Below are 22,293 nucleotides of genomic sequence, written 5' to 3'. Positions count from 1 at the left end.
CATCTCAATGGGGGCAGCTGCAGAACAGATGGGATAGAGTGCTCCACAGAATCCCCCTCTCCATCCCGGCCTTCTCTACTCATAACTAACCTCTAGAAGGAAGCAGGGGGCCTAGACATGGAATACAAGCCACTTCTGTGTGGTGGCCCTCTGTGAGATGGATGGTGCTGTAGGTTTGCTCTTCCAGCAGAGATGCTTTGAACCTTTCCTCACCAAAACCACAGTTCAAGCTTGAAGAATGTAGTGGAATTAATTTTGTGGGGCTCAACTCAGAGTTTTGAGCACTCTTCCTTCACATAAATGAATCACATTATTCTTCCCACTTGGTAGCTGACAATCTTCCCAGCTCAGAGAGGCTAGAAATGCACTGATGTGGAAACGTGGACATCTCTGAATGGCCTGGTCCATGGAAAGTGATGGCAGCCAGGTGGCATCAGGAAATGTGTCAGGTGTATGGGTGTATGGCTGGCTGCTAAAATCTTTATTTTCCTTAGCATGTGTGGGTTGTTTTTTTTCCACTACCAGTCAGGTATAAGGGAAGAGACTTCCACCTCTGTGGAAACCAACAATGCAGAGGGGAAGGCTCTACCAGGACGGGGCCCTGATCTGCCCCTAATTGCTGTGTGGCTTTGGGCACATTAGCTCAAGCTTCAGTTTTTTTGTGGAAGGCAGATAATGGTATCTACTCTGCCAGTCTCCCTGGATGCTGCAACATATTCTTGATTGTTCACATGGAAGCTTCATTGAAAGCACAGTTCAATTCTTATTTATGCCTTGCTCTGTGTGTTTGACACAAAAAACTGTTCAGTGTGTTTTTGTTGAATGAATGAATGAATGAATAGGTATATGAAAGAGCACTACATACCCTCAATAACTCATTTTAAATGATCTTTTTAGGTCTCTGTGTCTCTTGTTATCCTATGACTTTGATGAGGGTGGAGAGAGGGTCTTATTCATCATTGTACCTCTGAAGCCTACATTGGGGCCTGGCAAGTAAGAGGGCCTCAGCTCATGGTGGTGAAATCAGTGAGTGTAGGATAGAGACAATTCTATTATTAAGAAGCCCCCCCCAACCCTAGCTCCTTCTCTTGCTTTAGGTTTATTTACCTAAATATCTTCTTTGGTGTTAAATGTATCCCCAGTTCACTTTATCTGTGTGTCTTGTCTCTTCCATAAACTGTGGTTTCAAGAAAGGAGACACTACCTTTTGGTGGTTTTCTTGATGCCTGAAGAAATGCCTTTAGCTTGGTGGATGGAGCAGTTTGTACACATCTGGCTGATGGATGGACCAATGAGTATTTTAAAAAATAGCATTATTTTTTCTTATAAAATACAAGGTCATATTAGAAAATTCAGAAATTACAAAATATTGTAAAGAAGGAAATTTTTAGAACCCTACTCTAATCCTCTCACCCAAGGATTGACTATTTGAGATTTAGAGAGTTTACATTCTAATTGAATTTAGCAGAATAAAAAGAAATTGAAGAAAAGACACCCTGACAAGATGTTTCTTCAGTGTAAGAGAAACTAGCACCTAAATAATTTCTTGCTTTCATTTTCTCTTTTTCTAAACAGAAAAAAACATGAAGAAGTTGTTCATGTATTTTAACACATCTTTGATGGGTGTGAGTTTAAATGTTAGCAAATGTTAGTAAAACTTAGTCAAAGGTCAGAAGACCCACAAAGTCTAAACAAACCAGCAAATAAGACAATTTTTCTTTATTGAAGTAAATAAAAATATTTATGCTGATTTTTATGATTATTCTTTAATAAATATTAATAGAGAAAAGCTAACCTATAATAAAAATATTCTATGGGGTGCCTGGGTGGCTCAGTGGTTGAGTGTCTGTCTTTGACTCAGGTCATGATCCTGGGGTCCTGGGATGGAGTCCTGCATCAGGCTCCCCACAGGGAGCCTGCTTCTCCCTCTGCCTATGTCTTTGCCTCTCTCTGTGTCTCTCATGAATAAATAAAAAAATATATTTTTTAAAATTCCATAAAAGTGACAAATTACTTGAAAGATGAACAGACACATCATGGAGAAAATGGGGGAAGTATGGCCAGTTCCTGTTATAACCTCAAATACGTTCATGCCATCAGATGGCTACTCTAGTTCATTCTCTTCCCGTTTCCAACTTACTTGAATAATCGAGTTATAATATGTTTATGTTAACATATATTGAATATTTAATCTCCACATGCTAGATAACATCCTAAACTCTAAACACATTATAACTTATTTTATCCTTACAACTCTATTGCTTCACAGATGAGGAACGAAGATTCTGAGGTCGGGTTGACTATGATCCCACAACTGACATGACAGGGTGGTTTTGACGAGGGGACTGCTTCTATTCCTCCTTAAGAGAGATCATCTAGTCAAACCGTTTTGTTTCTGAATTGGGAAACTGAGGCCAGAACAATTAAGTAATACTCCCTGTTTCTTAGGCAGTAATTAGTATAGCTGGGCTACTCTCTATGTCTTCTTATTCTAGTGCTCTCTCAATAATTCTGACTTTGGTTCCAGTCACATGATTTAACCTGGGACTATATACCCCTAGTTGCCAACTCTATGTACTTGGACCCATTGGGGATGCTGGCATTTTTTCTCATGAATCTCACCATCTTTGCTGGATGTGGGAGCTCTTAGACCAGTGAATCTGTCTGCTGAGAGTTCAACAGTAGTGGATAATAAGTGATCAACAGGTTGGGAAAAAACCAGAGTTTCACATGACTGCTGGTTGCAGAAACATGAGGCAGTGCCATGTGAAAAGATGCAGGTCACCAACCCTCTTCCAGCTTCACCACTGTCATCTGGAGTTAGAACCACAGGTAAGAAGGTGCTGGATGAAAAGAGCTACCGTGTTTTCTTAGGCAAATTGCTGATGCCAGTCAGCACGTGCGGGCACAGACCACGTGCTAAGCCTCGGAGAGCGTGCTCCTTTGTGTCTTCATTTTCAACACCAGCTCCTTGTTGTTTTTTAGCAACAGTTTGGTAGTATTCCTCAGGTTTCAGCCTTTCAACATCTGAATGTCATTCCTTTGGCTAACGGATTTTTTTTCCCCTCCACTTCTTCACTTGGTGATGACAGGAGAAACTGTTAGTTTTAAAAAAGTTGATTTAATGGTCCACTTGCAAGAAGCCACATAGCAACCAATCTGTTCTTAAGATTTGGGATTTATTTGATTCATCTTCTCAGATGACTTATTGAAATTGTCTTTAGAATGTGTCTAAAATGGATGTTGTATGCTCTGCTGATGGCACCAGACCCACAATTTCCATCCAGGTATTTATTTAATTGTCTCTTCTAATTCTCTCTGCTGACACTCATCTAGAAGTTTACTTTTGCCATTTTGTTGGAACAGCACTACACCCCTGCCCCAAACATTTAACTCCTCTCAGATAAATCCAAGCCCAACCCTGAAATTCCCAGGTTGGCCCTAAATCAATGCCAGACTGTATGGTATGTTAGTAATGGCTCACACTTCATGGAGAAGAATTTTCATGAGTAGTTTCAGAGATGCACATAAAAGCAGCAGACTGCACACACTTAGGCTGCAGCCATCACTACTTAAGGCAGGTAGACACGATATGGTGGTGAGAGGAGAGAACCATTGTTAGGACATAAAATGAATATTAGAAGTACGTGCTTGAAAGCCTGAACCTCTCCAAATTTAAGTTGAACTCTTCAATTACATTTGAATTTGGTCCTAGGATAAAGATACAAAGATTCAGGTCTTTTAAAGGGAAGGATGGTCTGTCTCCTGGTGTGGGCTATTTCTTGGGGTTTTGTCCATTAATGAACTGGCTGCTCTTCAGAAAGGAATGTTCCTTGATCTGTGAAACAGAGCAGAAGCACCATCTTCTGCAGTGTGTGGAGGGCACTCCAGAGGGCATGGCCAGACTTTGCTTTTCTTCCTGTCAGAATCTATGTGACAAAGTCAAGCATTAGGTAGGACAAACTTGGGAAAATGATCCCCTCCTCTTTGTGTTGGTTTCCTCCTCTGCAAAATCAATGATGTAGAATAGAGATGCTTTCAGCAATATTGTCCTATCCTCACTATTAGTTCTATATAAGGTTTTGGAATCATAAAGCTGAAAGCGCTTTAGAAGTCAGCTGGTCTAGGGGCCCCTGGGTGGCTCAGTCAGTTAAGTGTCTGGGTCTTAATTTCAGCTCATGTCGTGATCTCAGGGTTGTGAGATCAAGCTCCAGTTGGGGCTCCACACTGGGGTTGTGGAGCCTGCTTAATAGTCTCTCTCTCCCTTTCCCTCTGCTCATCCTCTCCCTCTCTCTTAAAAAAAAAAAAAAGTCACCTGGTCTAATTTCCTGGCTCAGTTAACCCTTGCTGTGTATCAAATCATGCAAAAGCAAAAACTTAGTAGGTTAAAACAGTGTTATTTCTCATAATTCTGTATGGCTGAATACTCTCTCTTCTGCTTTTCCTGGGCTCACTCATGACAGATTTCAGCTGGAGGGTCAGTTGGGCCAGAAGGTCCAAGATGGATTCGTTCACATGTCTGAAAGTTGGTGCTGGCCGTTGGTTGGGGGGACCCTTGTTTTCCACGTGACCTCTCACCCTCTAGTAGATGAAATCAGCTTCCTCATAAGGCAAGGTCAGGGCAATTCTAAAAGGGGGAAGGCTGCAAGGCCTCTCAAAGACCTGTCTCAGAAGTCATACAAAGTTACCTTCAATTCATTGATTGTGATGAAAATGCAGGTATGCTAACTCCCCTAATCTAGTACCATGTTTACTCTGTAATACACCACTCCCGAATGGCCATGTTCAAGTTCATTCATCAATCTCAATAAGTATTACTGGGCATGTGCTGCATACCAGCAGCTGTACCAAGCATTTTGGTGGATTCAAAGATGAAAAACAAGGCATCTCTTTTCCTTCAAATAATCTGTAACCTATGCCCAGCATGACACTTGAAATAGGTTAAATGACCATGTTTTAAGGAGGCCGTAACCTGTTTCTACAGTCTCTATACGAATGTGTGTCATAGGTAAAAATAAAAGCCCCTTTCTCTCTTGAGTTCCATGAGCATTTCCATATATTTTTACTAGGACAGTTGAAGTTCTTTTTCACTTTCCACAATCTTCTCTGCAGTAAGTTTAATATATGAAGAAAGACAATATCCAAATTATCATAAATCTGTCGGCATTCCATTTCAGAACAGAGGCAAATGGAGCTTCCTTGTATCTGAAATGTTGTATGTATCTGGATTACTGTTTTATCCTTTAATGGGGTGGACCTCAGGGTCAAGTTTTATTATATGCATCTTAAAAATGTAGAGCTGAAGTTTCAGAGGGGGGCATAGAGAGGTGATTGGAGTCAGAGTGGGACATTAACCTTCTGACCTCAGAGACTGATGGATCTCAAGCAGCACTGCACTCCAGAGGGGAGGCCGTTTTGGCACAGGGAGGAAGGCCAGATGCCCTAGTGTTTCATTTGAAGCTTTGAAAGGTTAAACTTAGGCTTGCCTTTGCCCTCTAACCTACCAGGGCCACCCCATCACAAAGACCACCTTTAGAGTTCTCCACTTCCTCTTCTTGGACTTTAATTCTACTCTTCCCCCTCTTTTAGGCACTTGATGCCCACTTGTCATCAGCTGCTCTGTTCCATACTTGACCTTCAAGAGAGAATTAGCTACCAGTTATTTACACTTCAGTTAGGAGGAAAGTCTGATCTACTAGGAGAAGAAGAGCTTAATTCATGGGGAAAGGGATTGAAGTCATCAGCAAGTAGCTTGCAAGACCATTCCCAAGGCCCCTGAGATCATGCCCACTACTTTCTGTTCTTATAGTACCCAGAGTCTAAGATTGTTGATTACTAGTATTTTAGAATTGAAATGGTCAACAGAAATACCACTGATACTCCTTACTCTGTTGGTGAAAAAAACAAGACCCAGAAAGAAGTGGTGGCTTGCCATGTTATACAGCGAGTGACAGAGTTGGGATTCAAACTTGGATCATTAGATCTTTAGCAATCAGAATTTGAACCTGATATTTTCTCTTCCTGAAAAATTGATCTATACAGAACTGGACAGTTTTCAGTTGCATAAACCCTCATAGATTTTCTACATGGCAGTGAAGGATGCTAGGGTGTTTGGTACAAGAAAAAGGGAATAAGGAATGGAAAGGAAGCTATGGACTAGTTTCTGAGTTCCTGCTCTTACTACTTCAGTGTGACACATGGACGTGGTATCAGAAAATTAGCATTTGTCTTAGGTTCCAGCATTTAGACATAAGTCCATTACATGGTCCTGGCAACTCGCATAACTCTTTGCTTATCTACTGAACAAGAAACAAGAGTAGGTCATCTGTAAGCAAATCCATAGACTTTCCAGCCCCAGAGCTGGGGAAAACAAGAGCCTGATAAAGCAGCAACCAGAATGAGCACAGACTTGTTGGAGTAATGAGGGAGTAATGGCATTAGCTGGAGCAATGGTATTAGCTGTTTCAGGGACAGCAGAGAGCCCAGTTTGGCTAAGATGAATGACTTATGTTAGCAACTTTTAGTAAAATAGAGATGAGAGTTACTTTCTTAACATATGACATGCCTATCAGGAACAAGGAAAGAATGCTCACTCATGTTATCATAATGAAATGTTGCTCTGGAAGTATTAGATAATACCTTAGCTCTTTCAGGGGACCCTTTTAAACTCAGGGAATTGCAAGAATCCCAGTTCTTTGCTGAAAGAAGTAGCTCTCTAATGGTAAAATATTGGTGTCACTGACAAGTAGAGGAAATAATTTTAGGCAGGAGCTTTCTAGGTGGTCTTCAAATCAAACTAAGACATTTCTGTTTTCTCAATGGGGCATCTTCAAAGGTAAGCACTTTATAACAGCTCTTCACTCACAATTCCTCCTGATTTGATTGACAGGACAGGCTTGTGGAAGAGTGCTATTCACATGAAGACCACATTTCAGGTTTGCCATTCAGCAGCCAGAAAGCTTGGCCAAGGGAATTAATACCACCAAACCCCTGTATGTTTTTATGAAATTAGATATAATGATACCTACCTAGTCTGTTGGCTTCACAAAATTGTTGTAAGAACCAAATGAAAAATAATTTTTAGAAGGTATATTGTTGAAGGAAATTTATAGATAATGCAGGGGTTGATCTTGTCTGGACTCCTCAAGCCCTTGGGTTCAGTGTCCAGAGGGCCCATGCAACTATGCATCTACAGTCACCCTGTAAAACTGCAATCTTTTTCTAGCACACCCAAGGCACACATCACAGAATCCCATACACCTAGGGTATATGGCTTTCAGAGTGAGAGCCAGCTTGGAATTGTGTTAGCAGAGCAGGTACAGTTAAAACGCCTGGGGCTTTGGAATTTTTAAAAGGGACCCAACACCAACATCTCTGAAATAAATTGATTTGGTTGAAACTCTTCCAAAGAAATTACCTTAATTCTGAGACTAAATATGCTGCGTTCCAGCCCAAATGGACTTTTCTTGGCCAATCCCCTGAGAAGTAAACATTCAAGTTTAATAGGGAAAGGGCAGTAGAACTTGCAAGTTTTAGCTCACTGATGTCACCCACTGCTTTTTGAGCCAAAGAACAAGAAAATCCAACACTTCCTTCAAGAATGAAGGCATCATATGGGAATGATACAAATATGTTTGCGGTTTCTATATATTTTCTTTTAAAGAAAAACACAGGAATTGAAGAGGATACATTTTTCAGAATCTTGACAGACATATGTGCTTCTCTCAGAGAGGGGTCCACCTGGGAATCTTAGCTGTCTGGTCAAAAGGGCTGTCTTTTTATTCCTCGACTAAAAAATAGAATATAAAAAGAAGCACAGAGGGTCTAAACTGTGGAAAAACTTAATGCTGAATCAAACTACTAAAATTGGATCCAGGGATGAAATCTTAGTATTGGGGAGTAAGAGAGTCTTTGAGCGAGAGGCAAGTGTCTGCTTACTGTGGAGGAAACGTCAAAATTCAGATCTGGGAGAGTTGTCTAACTTTTGCCAGATCACAAGGCTTCTGTCATCAAGGCTAGACTAGAACACAGAGCTTTTTGGCACCAGGTCTCTTATTATTTTGATTAGGATGAAATCACTGCTTGATATCAAAGACATATTCTTAAGGTCATCCTGAAATGCAGTGTTCTCGCACTGCCTGGCGGTAATGACTCTAAAGAATTAGATGATGGGTGACAATACCCCATTGCACGCAATGAATCAGTATAGTCACCTTCCAATGGCAGCTGGCTGGAGTCAAGGTCTGGGCCAGAGAATGAAATCGTTGATTTCAAATGTATTAGCAGAGCTTGCATTTTGAGCCATCTCTTGGTGATCTCCGCTGGAGAGAGCAGAATACTTTGGCAAATCCACATTGATTCCATCAGCCTTAATAAGCACCCCTGAGCTAGGCAGATGTTCAAAAGTCAGGAAGCCGATCACAGCCTGGAGGGAACTGTGGTCCAAAGACAATGGCACAGATCGAAGCTGCTTTATCCTTCTAGCCACAGTCCTTAACACCTGTTACGTATTGAAGCAAAATTTGGTGATTGACTCTGGATGGTTACATGTTAAGTTGGTGGTAGAAGTGCCCTGAGTGTGGAGGCAATGATCAATCTTCCTGGAGTGTGGAAAAGAACAAGGTCAAGGAAAGCTTCAGAGCTGGTACTTGATCTGAGTCTAAAGGGAAACACATTGGGAAACAAAAGATCATCCTCTGGTCTATCTAAGTTTCAGGGTATCCAGTTCTGATGCTTTAAGGGGGGCCCCACTTGTAGTACAGAAAGCACCTAAATTCCCTGATATGGAAGTAACCCCTGGGGCGGAGAGCACGGCTCAGAGTGCCCAGCTTGTTGGCACAGGAGCTAAGGGCTGTATCGGGCAGAGCTGTGTCCTCAGGGCACTGATGCTGACCTCTGGCCTTGGGCCTCGTGTGGCCTCACCTGACTTCCTGCCTTCCCTCCCTTGGGTCTCTGGGAAAGGCTGTTGTACTTGGCCTCCCTCCACCCCCAGGGTATGCAATTACTCAGAATCTCCCAGCTGCTCCCAAGCCCCACACTGAGTTTCCAAACAAAACCTGTGAAAACAGATCTCCGGTGGCAGCTTCGGCCACACTTGGCAACTGCCCATGTCCATGGTCCACCAGCAGGCTCTTGAGTCCCAGACGCTCTCCACTCCAGATGCAGACAAAGCTGGGATGGACACTGCCTTTGAGACATATCCAGGAAAGATCTGCCCAGGAGCTCGTGGATTCGATGTTTTTCTTTTGGCTCCATCCAAGCCAAATGGAGCTGAATATATCTGCCGTGGCCCATCCCTTCAGTGCAGGCACAGGCTCATATCTCTGTAATGGTGCAGGGAGAAAGAGGCTCTCCTGCTAGTCGCTGGGACTCATGGGGGGTTCTGAATCTCTGCTGCTTCCTGGATGGGCAGGAACCCCATATTGATGAGTGCCCCTCCCCATCACTCCCTCACCAGCGGGTTGCCCGTCCTCTGAGTGTGAGCCTGCCCTGTCCTTTCCTCCTGCCCTCTCCTCCAATGCTATCACTTGCTCATTCAGGTCCCCAACTTCTTTCCTGGGTCCTTTTAAGCCTTCAGCCATTCCCCCTTCTTACACCGTCTCCCTCCTTCAGAGATATCCTGTTGCCAGATTTCTCTTTTCAAAGTGTGTACCTTTGCCAACATAATTGAAAACCTTCCAAGGCCAGTGTACCTATGCCATGATGCCATGTCGTATCAGCCTGGTGTTAAGGCCTTCTCTGATCAAGGCCCTGTGGTTGAGATGGTCCTCCCCACCCACAGGTAGAGATGTTTCTTGGAAGCAGCTGTCCAGACTGGGACTTCATTTCCCATCCACCGAATTTCTAAAACAAAACACAAGCAAAGTGATGTGTGTTGCTTCAGGGCTAATGTCATTAGGAAGAGGGTACACCATTCCTATCCCGCTGTTTTTTTTTTTCTGGTTCTGTCATTTGGAAACAGAGCATTCTGTACCTGTGGGAGCTGAGGAGCCACAAGATGGCAGGAGTGTGGGTCCCAGAAACGCCACTTAGAGTAAACCATTTTGCTAACAAAAAACCTTGATGGTCTGGTTTGTGAGGTAGAAGTAGTTGTGTATTGTCTTAAGCAATTGGGAATTTGGGTTTTCATTTGGTTTCGGCTAATGCTATCTTGACCAGTGGAGTCTTTGATGGCATTTCCAACTTTATTTTTTATCACTGTCATTTATACTCCCATCTTTAGGCCAAATATGCTGTTTGTTGTACATGCTTCTTACCTGTCTATGTACACCTCGCCTTTCTTATTTGGATGCCTGTATCCTTATCTGTGTGAATCCATCTCATCCTGCCCATGGCTCAAGATGCAGGGGACTCTGCTCCACTCAGCTTCCCCCAGCCACTGTGGCTGCAGGGAGGACCCCCCACCTGGGCCTCAGATCTCTGTATCCGCTCCTCTCATCCCACTGTGTAGTTTAGCCAGGGCTTTGTAGACCTTGTTTCCCTGCCCATTTGTAAATTCTCAGGCACTCTGGGAGCTCATGTTCCTTTATCTCTGTTATCCCCAAAGCAGAGCATTAAGTGGCCCTCTCCACCCAACCCCCATGTGTTCAAAATCCCCTGAAATTAAGAATTGAGAGAATAAATGAATCGTAAGTGGAGGACCCTCTTGTGGTGAAATGACGGAATCATCCGTCATGCAGCACCTGGACTCCTCTTTCTGTCCCGGTTCCACCCCTGCCTGCTCTTCTCACAAGTCCCCTCCTCCCTTTATGTGTGTCACAGTCCATGGTCTCTGAAGCCAGACTGTCAAGGTCGGAACCTGGGCTTTGCCATTTCCTACCAGCTGTGTGACTGTGGGCACACCCCTATTTCTCTATTATGAAATAGCTAATAATGACCTGCCTACCAGAGTTGTTTGAGGATGAGGTAAAGTAGTCTTTGTAAAGTTCTTAAAACATAATGGGCCATCGCCAGTGCAGCTTGAGGGTTCATGTCTCACTGCTCTCTGTGCCTTCTCATTTTTCTTTCTCTACATCTATCCCCCCCCCCTGCTTTTCTAGACACTGTGGAATCAGGAAGGAGGTTAGCTCAGGGCCTGCATGGCCGGTGGGGCTCCTCTTGTGTGTCACTTACCACCCGTCAGTAGTGAGGGACTGACTGCCTAAGTGCTGTGTGGAGGGTGATTCTGCACCAGAAAGAGAGCCACGATCCATGGGCTCCGTGTGCCATTAATTCAGGAGCAGAAATAGTGACATATGTGCCAAATATTACCCATCCCCTAGAGAACTGGGATTTTTACTAGAAATTGTAATTTAGAGGAATGAGCAATTAATTGTGAAATTTCAATTATCTATAAGTAAATGTTTAGAATTCAAATGACTCATACTACCTTAGTGCTATAAAACTACAGAGGATCAATTACTACATACTTTCATGTAACTTAGCAAGAAACCAATGCCTGAAGACAAGTGACTTGCCCAAGGTGACACAGTTGGTTTCAGTAGAACAAAGGCAAAAATCAGGCACCTGACTACTAGTCTGCTGTTCTCCTTAGGCCTCACAAGTGCTAACCTCAGGTGAATCTTACAAAGCTTTTCAGTCTCACTCTCCTACCTAAGTACCTTCAATGGCTCCCTACTACCTTCAAGATCAAGGTTAAATCTCTTCAAAAAAATTTTTTTCACATTTTTACTATTATTTTAGTTTTTTTCTTAGGTTTTAATTTATTTTTTTATTTAAAAAAATGTTTTTTATTTATTTATGATAGTCACACAGAGAGAGAGAGGCAGAGACACAGAGGGAGAAGCAGGCTCCATGCACCGGGAGCCCGACGTGGGATTCGATCCTGGGTCTCCAGGATCATGCCCTGGGCCAAAGGCAGGCGCCAAACCGCTGCACCACCCAGGGATCCCTTAGGTTTTAATTTAAATTCCAGTTAGTTAGCATATAGTGTAATATTAGTTTCAGGTGTACAGATTAGTGATTCAGTACTCACATACAACACCTGGTGATCAAAGAGCATGGTTAAATCTCATGTTGAAATCTTCCACATTCTGACCCCCGTTCCCCACTCAGAATACACCAGTGCTGGCATTCTCCTGTGTTGTTGGTGGTCATGTAAATTGGCATAATCCTTTTGGAAAGCAGTTAATTGGCAATACTCATCAAGAACCAAAATCCTGCTCATATGGCCCAGTTATTCTACTTCTTGACCCCTTCCTACAGAAATATTCCTCAGTACAGAAAAACCTGTATGCATAAAGCTGTTCATCATAGCATTATTTATATAACACAAAACTGCATGGAACCCAAGTATTTACCACTGAAGAGGTTTTTGAATGAATTATAATATATTGACTATATGAGCTAGTGAAATCATGATAAGGGATGGAGATACAAACTATGAAATAACATGATACATAAGCTGTAATGTTAAATAAAAAAGCAGGATATAAAAATATATGCGGAGTATGATTAGAGTTATGTTAAAAATACAAGTAAATGGGAAAAGACACTAAAGAAGTTTAAATAACTGTTGTGTAGGATTTCTTTCTCTATCGTCCAAAGTTTATGCAGAAGGCTTACATTATTTTCATAATACTAAAATTTTTAATTTTTACCATGGTAAATGTCATCACATAGAACTTTTTTTTAAAAAAAAAAACCTTTTATTTATTTATGAGAGACACACAGAGTGAGGTAGAGACATAGGCATAGGGAGAAGCAGGCCCCCTGCAGAGAGCCCAATGCAGGACTAATCCCAGGACCCCAGGATCACTCCCTGAGCCGAAGTCAGATGCTCAACCATTGAGCCACCCAGGTGCCTCTTAATATAGAACTTTCAAAGGCTTCTCATTGCCCACTATAAAGATAAAGGAAAGCACCTGTTCTCAGCACCTACAAACCCCACCATCCTGCCTGGTTCTTCCTTTCCATCCCCTTCTCCTAGAACCTTTTTTTGTTTGTTTTGTTTTGTTATCCTCATGCTCTCATCAAGCTGGTGGTTGGTTGTATGCTTGGTGAGAAGGAAGCTACAGGGTCAGGGGAGCAAGCAGTGACCTTGGAGATGAACTGAACTTAGGGACCCACCTTTGTCCATTTATTGCTGAACGACTGGGCACATTACCTATTTCCTTGAAGCCTCTTGTTTCCTCATCCATAAAGTGAGAAATAATGCTACTTCTCTCAGGGCTGCCAAGGGACTGAGACACATATATCAGTCACTGGCATGGTTTAGGTACCCTTATGAAGGTTTGTTCCCAGCCACGGCTCATCCCACTTTCAACATTGCCTTTGCCTGGGATCCTTTCACTCTTCTCTTTATTAACTCATGCCTTGAGGTCTGGCATGTGCTTGTAAACAGTGTTCCTCGAGGTATGAACTGCAGACCTGTCCTCAACAAGATGGGCATAGAAGAAGAATGAATGTGAATGTGGTCTTGCCACAGGGGAACAGATAGTTCTGGGTCCAGCAGGGGGCTTGAGTGGTCTGCCTAAACAAAACAAAACAAAACAAAACAAAACAAAACAAAACAAAACAAAAACCCGCTCTGAGGGGACCTGGGGAGGAGGACAGGTGAAAAGGTAGGTAAAGTCACTGAAAATCAGTGACAGGCCCATGGGGGGTTCATGGCACTATTATTTGGCTTGGGTGGATATTTGAACATTTCCATAATAGCAAGAGTTGAAAATTCCTATATAGACTTTGTTCAAGATGCCACACTAGTTCCATCTTCTTGGGCATATTGTTTCTGTGCATTCTACTCATATTGATCTCACTTGTAATGACATCTTTGCGGGTAGTGGAAGGGGAGGTGGGCAGGGGGATGGGGTGACTGGGTGATGGGCACTGAGAGGGGCACTTGACAGGATGAGCACTGGGTGTTAAACTATATGTTGGCAAATCGAACTCCAATAAAAAATATACAAAAAAGGTAATGACACCTTTGTATAAATGCTTGTTTTTTTATGTGTGTGTGTGTATACACATTCACATGCATATATATATATATGTATATAATTTCCAAGTTGAGTATAAACTCCCTGAGGGCCTATATCCTATTTTATATTTTTCTTGCCCATACTGCACTTCTTAAAGGCAACGTGATGCCCTGTCCTTGTTTTGTGAATGATACAGATTGGGCTATCCAACTTAACTAATGACTTGTTAAAAACAGATCCCCATGCCTCTCCCTGGAGACTCTGATTCGCTTGGCTTAGGCTAGGACACAGCCTAGATCTGCCAGGAAAACATTCCTTAGCGCCTGAATGGCAGGTTGGTCTTATAATGCCCCCTATTAAAATATGCATGCAATTGGGAAGAGAAAGTCAATTCAAACATTTACTGAGGCTTGCTGATCATTGCTGGCCCAAGGCAGAGAAACAGAACCTGGAGTGGGGCTGGGAGTAAGGTCCAGGTGGGGTGGTCTCTGAGATACAAGATCCAAGAGCAAAAAGAAAATTTTACTGATTTTCAATCAACACTGAATCTATCTGTTGTTTTCATGTCTTTGGGCTTTGAAAATCTCTTCCAAAATCTCCTTTCAAGTATTTAAACAAATATCAAGGTAATTCAGCAAGATGGAACAAGTATCTACAAAAAGATGATGAGCCTAAGAAACATGTACTCTCTAAGGGTCTTGATTATAGCTTAGAAATGATAATAGATATAATGGGTCCATGCAGTGGGTGCCTATGTATCAGGCACTATGCCAAGATGGAGAAACCAAGGTCCCATGGCTTAGAAAGCAGCAAGCAGCTATTTGGACCCAAAACAGTTTGGTTTCTAAGGCCACCTTCCTATCACGCCATACTGCTTTTTCATATACCCAGTCCCCAGGGCCAGGGGCATGTGGATTCTCTGTCAGTACTGGGTAAATGACTGAGCAAATCGGCCACAGAGTGATTCCTGTTTGTTCTCAACCCTGTGTTGGAGTCCAGAAGATTCAAAGCAGGATCTAGATTGAGAGGAAAAGTCTTAAAAAAAATTAATTAATTAAAAAAAAACCCCAAAAGCCCAAACCCCCAAAACTTCACCCTTAAAAACAAAGGGAATGAATGAAAGGTAGAAAAGTTAAGGAAAATAAAGATTTAGAGGAAGAGGAAAATGATTGGGATTATTACACACACAGAGCAAAGTGCTGAAGGCAGCCCTCTAAATGGTCCTCATGGTTTATGAATTGGGAAGGCGGTGCGCGACTGGAGGGACAAGTGGAGGTTGGGTAATCACTGAGTGGCCTGGGACTCCCCGGGCTGTTGGGCTGAGCCCCTGGAATGGTTGACCTTGGGGTTTTGGATAGCAACCAATGCTGACTGCTGAGAAATGTGCAGGGAAGGAAAGAGCTGCTAAACTCACCGACAGCTCGGGTCCCGATGCCTCATGCTTGAGCCTGCCCTGTGCGTATATCATCCAGTGTTCCACCAGTCACTTCTTCCCAGCATCAGTCTTGTCTATCGCAACAACTGGAAATGCCATTATCTGAATATAATTGCATTTCTGCAGAGAGACCTCAGTCTCAGTGGATAATCTGACATCATAGGCCATGATGGATCATCTCGGACCATATGCCCTGAAAGACACACATACCGTACTAAAGCCAAAGATTATGTCACATGCACTCTGGTCTCTCCACTGATGCTCCTGTCGTCAATAAGTTGGGCTCCAAATGGAAGCATGGGAGGCAGCAGAAAACCGGGACATCCAGCCTTGTATCCTGGGAGCAGCAGAGCTGCTGCACTAGTCAGTGGGGTCAGGAGTGAGCTGGCAAGGGGAGGCTCCTTCCCGCCTCCTTGACCCTGCACTTCCTGCGAGGTCAGCTCTCTTATTCAGCTTTCCCACTTATTTTGCTCTCTCCACCTCCTATTTCCTTTGAAATCAAGGGAAATAGCATTTCTTAATTATAACCAGTTTGACTAAGTAGTTAAACAAGGAATATATATTTTTTAAACACAAAACAAAGCTGAGCAGAAAGGTTTCCGCATGTGAATGAGCATGATCCTTCTGGTTACAACATGCCTCCTACCTTACTAGGATCATCACAAAACTCCCTTGAGGTCCCTGGTGCCTGAAGTATGCATTTGGATCTCTTCTTTTATTGGAAAATGTAAAATGATGTCACCTAAGGAGATTCCCAGTTGACTTCCAACTATGTGGAGTCACTGATTCTCTTTCTCCAGCTGATGGCCCCGGGGTGGCAAGCTACAAACAGCCACCAAAACAAGGATAGGGAAAATATTTTTGGTTCATGTGTATAGCCCGTGGAAGTTAAACCCATCCTTCAGAACCTCCTTCAGAAATCTCAGATCCTCTGGTTGGAACTGTCCCTTGCCTCTTCTCGTTTCCTGTAGTCTTCTCTGCTTAGGGCACTTGTCAAAGACAGCCTGGACCTGCGGAAACTGATGCCACGGCACGTTCACTGATGCCTTTCCCCTTGGGCAAAGGGCAGAGGGCCTCGGACCCCATGGGTAGTGCATAGGGCTATCATGAAAACCAGCCTTTGTTTCAGAGAGCACTAAAGCCCCTCAGAAACCCGTTTAAGTAATAAAGGTGGCAATAAATGGCCCAGCTCCCTCCTTCCTAAAACAGAGAATGATTTCAGAGGTATTGCCCCTTGAGTTTGAAGCCAGGAATAGCTACCCACTTTTTTGGTGACCAGCTCACCTCAACCTGCAGAAGAACCTGAAACTTCCCACAGCAGAAACTCAGGTGATCACACAGCAGCCATAGAGAGATGTCTGTCACCAATACCTATTTCAGCATCCTGACAAGGTTCCAGATAAACAGATACAGTAATCATTTCCAGCTATGTGGAAATTGCTGCTGCCTTAGTGATTGTCCCCATCAAGGTGAGGGATAATGAAAAGTGCCCTTTCTCTGGCTCAAATCACTTCCGCCTGTCGGTTGATGTTTTTTGAGTTACACAGTTACAGCTACAGTGCATTTGTAAAGGAAGAGGTTCATTGTTAATATTGTCAGTGCTTTTGCCTCAGGACCATTTTATTATGCAAATTTGTCATTATGAAATGCATTTTTAAAATAAATGAAGACCTGTGTAGGATTCGAGATATGTCCTAAAATTATTTCACAATAGGATATGAATTAGCAAATAATACAGGGTAGAGGATACTAATGGAGATACTTATAGGAAAAAAAAAGTGCACATGAAATATAGTTTGGCCAGGTTTAATACACACAGAATACACTTTAATACTTTCATATGGTCTGAATAATATCCCCATATTGATTTTTTCCTCGTTTCTCCCAACTCCACAGCAAATGTACGACAATGGCTCATTGATTTATTGTGAGTGTAGCAATGGGTTTATAACAGCATGAATCATGCCGATTGCTCAATTCACCACATGCCTTAATAAAAGTTTCACTTTAATAAAACTGAGCTAAGGCAAATATGCCCAGAGGCTGGCCTGACATTCCTTATACATTACCCTGCCTCAGGAAATTATTGCCATATATTTTACAGCAGCTACAGTAGGCTAGGGGATCAGGATTAAAATGTACTAACTACTGTGATATTTAACAGAACTCCTGTGTTCCAAGTTAACCCTCACAGGTACAAAATGAACAGAGCAATTAGGAGAGAGAACAGGATGGGGAATAGAACTGTGTTGAGATGCAAGCAATGGGGCATAAGTACTGGCCCTGGTGACACCATGAGTGTCCCCTAAGCACTCTATCCAGTGGATGTGACGTATCTGTCTTGTTTCCCTTCCAGAGTGGCTATGGGCATCAAGAAAGAGGAAGCACAGTGCTTTATTTATTTTTATTTTTATTTTTATTTTTATTTTTTTAGCACAGTGCTTTATAAAATACAAATGCAGTGCAAGGTCAGGTAAGGGGTGTCACCCTGAGGGACAGAGCCTGTCGGACACACACCAGCCCCTTAGCACTGGGGACTGTCTATGGCAAGACTGATCATCAGGGTTGTTAATAACAATGTGTCTGGATAACTAAGAGATCCTAGTCCACTGATAGGTGTTTAGGGGTTAAAAAAAGAAAAATCCAATCATTCTAACAGGGCTTTGTTATTCTTTTATAAACTAAGGATTGTTTTTTGTCTTCCTGAGTAAAAGCTGACAGTGCCCCCACCACACCTGCATTGTGTTGGGGTGTGAGAAGGTAGGCCAAAGGGACTCTTCCATGGGGACTGTTCAAGTGACCTGTCGCCTGTTCATTATTGCTCTGGAGCAAGGGGTGATTAGATAGTCCTTAGACTGTTCAATGCTGATGGGTAGAAGCATGCTAGTCCAGAAGAAGCCTCTTTGGACTTCGAACTGACACCAGTCACTTACATCTTCTCTACAGAGTGTGTGATAGAGTAAAGGGGTTGGTATGGTCCTATGGGGAGAGTTAGTCACCTTTGGGCTCCAGTCTTGCCCTGCCATTAACCATTGACTATACGATCTTGAACCAGGTGCAAAATCTCTGGGCCTCCGTTTCCTCATCTGTAAAATGGGAGGGTTACATTGGTTGGAGTGACAGATGTAAAGTGCCTAGACTCCTAGATGTTGAAGCTGCCATTCCCGGCACCTGTTCTCAGCTTCTCCCCAGGTGGATTGTACCCACCCCTGCCACAGCATCCTTTCCCATTTCTCCCTGGCTCCATTTTACCCGCAGGACAGCCTGGTGGGGGGGGGGCACCATCCTCCCACTTCCTGCTCTGGGTCACATGCCTCCCTCTGCTCCCAGGGCACCTAAATCACATTTGGCGCTCACCAATCATCCTGTCCCCATCTCCATCCTCACCTGTATCACCAGTCAGAACCTGGAGGAAAGACCCTGTGTTTTGTTCTCAAATTTGTTCCCTTTGTTTCACATTCTGTCTCACGCATAGAAGATATGAATGAATGCACGAATTAATGGGGCACAGCCAGGTCACACCTCAAATAGTACATGCTTTCGCAAAACTGAACTTGATCATCAGCTGAAAATGAGTGACGACTCAGAAGATGCTGGAGGACCCAGAACTGATTTTCCACCTAAGAGTTGCTGCTTCCAAGGTGGAATCACAGTAACACACTGCTGATGTTTGCTGACTGCTTACTAGATGCGAGGTGCTGTGCTAATCACTGCACATCTCCTGCCGCTAGTCCTGGGGACAGCTCTGTGACATAGGTGCTTTTATATTCCCGCATTACAGCTGGATGCCCAAAAGCTTAGAGAGATTACATAACCTTCCCAAGGCTGCATAGCTGACGGGGGCTGGGCTAGGATATGGACCTATGTTTTCTGGATTCCAGAAGCTGTGCTCTAATTCCTCAATTGTCCTGACCAAAAGGGGGTGAATAATGACAAATGCCAAGAACACTGCCATCCACAGAAGAGTCACTGTTTGAAATCGGGGCCTGGAGTCCTAGTGAACTGCATCCGCGGGTCTCTAGTTCCCTGCATACCAGCTTCGCTTCCCCTTGCCCGTGTTCTGAGCTTTTCGGCTCTTTCTCACTCTCACCCGCAAAGGGACTCCAACAGGGGCAGCTGTAATAAAACCCACCGTCATCAACCAGGAACTGAGCTGTCAAAAGAAATGAAAAATCCAGGGGCAACTGCAGTCTTACCATTCATTAATGGGTTTATCGGGAACTCTCTTGACATTGAGCTCTAACTAGGGCATTTAAGAAAATCCCAAATTTGAAAATAAATAAGTTGGCTGACACACAGACATTTTACATATGAATTTAATAAAATAGATTTTTCTTTTTGAAATCTTTGGTAATCTCTGAAATATATCAACTGCAACCCAGGAACATTGTATCCCAAGTTGTGATTCATGAAATGAAACGGAAATGTATTATGTAATTCAATTTGGAGAGTCCAACACAGAGCTCATTAGGGCTGTTGCTGGTGATGTGGCCTGTAGCTCAGAGGCCCTGTGGTTTGGGCAAACTTCTCCCAGTCCTTACCTCCCCTGCCTCTGAGGACATTTTCCCCAAATATCGTCACTCCTTAAAAATAGCATTCTTGAGCATTTTGCCCACAAATGAGGATAATTCAGAGGAAATCTTAGGAAAAACTGTGGATTGTTTCCCCCTCGCCTCCCACTTTACCATTAACCCATCTCGTGATGAGTCAGGCTTAGAACTGACTCAATGCCTTTCCATGTGATCTTTGGATGCAGACCAGGCCACGCCCGTACACTGGGCAGGTGGACACCAGGATGTCATCTGAGGTAACTGGAGCCCAGAGAGTTGAAGGGGCTTCAATTTTTGAAATCCCTAAAATCTCTAAATCTTTTTTTTTTTAAATAGAATTCATCACAGAGCCTGAATTTATCATCAAAGCATAGTTTTCCCTGTGTATGGTGATTTCTATGAAAACGAGTGAGAAGATGAGTCAGAAAGCACTTTTGATCCTATGTGATTTTTGTTGTACTTCTTTGGATTGCTTTTTCTTAAAAAAAAAAAAAAATGAGATTTGGGATTGGGTGGCTCAGCGGTTGAGCCAGGGCATGGTTTGGCTCAGGGCATGATCCTGGGTCTGGGGACTGAGTCCCGCATTGGGCTCCCCTTGAGGAACATGCTTCTCCCTCTCCCTGTGTCTCTGCCTCTCTTTCTGTGTCTCTCATGAATAAATAAATAAAATCTTTTTAAAAAATTATTGAGATTTGATAAAATTTGCCCTTCTAACCATTTCAGAGTGAGTGGCTTTTAGTACATTCACAGTGTTGTGTGAACTACCACCACTCTCTAATGCCCAGCAATCCCCCTGAAAAGAAATCTCGTACCTTCTAAGCTCTCCCTGTTCTGCTCTGCCCTGAGTCCCCAGTAACCACTGGTCTGCTTTCTGCCCCTGTGGATTTGCCTATTCTAGACATTTCATATAAACAAACCATGCACTATGTGGTCTTTTATGACTAGCTGCTGGCCCTTAGCATAATGTTTTTAAGGCTCATCCATATAGTAGTGAATATCAGTACTTCATTCCTTTTTATGGTTGAACAATATTCCATTATATGGACATGCTACATTTTATATATCCATTTATCAGTTGATGGGCATTTGGGTTGTTTCCAGTTTTTGGCTATTAATGAATAATACTACTATGAATGCTCACGTACAAGTTCTTGTTTGAATTTTGTTTTCAATTCTCTTAGGTTTACCTAGGAGTAGAATTTCTAGACCATATGGTAATTTTATTTTTAACTTTTTAAGGAACCACCAAACTATTTTCCAGAGGGCTATACCATTTTCACTAGCAATGTATGAAGGTTCCAGTTTCTCTACATCCTCCAACCCTGGTTACTTTCTGGTTTTTGCTTTTTTTTTTTTTTTTTTTTTTTTTAATTGTATCCATTTGGATCACCTGAATGGCTCAGTGGTTAAACTTCTACCTTTGGCTCAGGTCCTGATCCCAGGGTCTTGGGATTTGAGTCCCACATCAGGCTCCTCACAGAAACCTGCTCCTTCCTCTGCCTATGTCTTTGCCTCTCTCTGTGTCTCACATAAATAAATAAATAAATAAATAAATAAATAAATAAATAAATAAATAAATAAATAAATAAATAAATAAATAAATAAAATCTTTTAAAAAATACTGGAGCCATTCTAGTGGGCATAAAGTGGAATCTCATTTGTGACTGCTTCACATTTCCCCATTGACTAATGATGTTGAGCATCTTTTCATGTGCTAATTGCCATTTTTATAACTTCTTTAGAGAAATGCCTATTCAAGCCATTTGACCATTTTTAAATAGTGTCGTTAGTCTTTTTTCTTGGTTAGTTGGAAGAGTTTTTTATACATTCTGGATGCTAGATCCTTATGAGATACATGATTTGCAAATATTTTTTCCTGTTCTGTGGAATATCTTTTTGCTTTCCTGGTAGTATTTTTTGCATGAAAACTTGAAATTTTGTTGAAGTTCAATTTATTTTTTCTTCTGTTCCTTATGATTTTGGTGTCATATTTAAGAAACTATAAGTTTAATCCAAGGTCATGAGGATTTACCCCTATATTTTCTTCCAAGAGGTTAATAGCTTTGGCTCTTACATTTAGGCCTTCCATCTACTTTGAATACATTTTTACATATGACGTGAGGTAGTGGCCCAAATTCATTCTTTTTCATGTGTAAATTCAGGTTTTCTAGCAGCATTTGTTAAAAAGATTACACTTTCCCCACTACATGGCTTTTTTCACCCTTGTCAAAAATTGATACATGTGTAAGTTTGCTTCCAGACTTTCAATTCTATGGACCTCTGTGTCTACCTTTATGCCAATACTACATCATTTCATTACTATAGCTTGATAGTAGATTTTGAAATTGGAAAATATGACTCCATCAATTTTGTTCTTTTTCTAGATCAT

Source organism: Nyctereutes procyonoides, unplaced genomic scaffold (assembly GCF_905146905.1).
Source record: "Nyctereutes procyonoides isolate TBG_1078 unplaced genomic scaffold, NYPRO_anot_genome, whole genome shotgun sequence".
Taxonomy (NCBI): domain Eukaryota; kingdom Metazoa; phylum Chordata; class Mammalia; order Carnivora; family Canidae; genus Nyctereutes; species Nyctereutes procyonoides.
Note: the sequence above shows the minus strand (reverse complement) of the source record.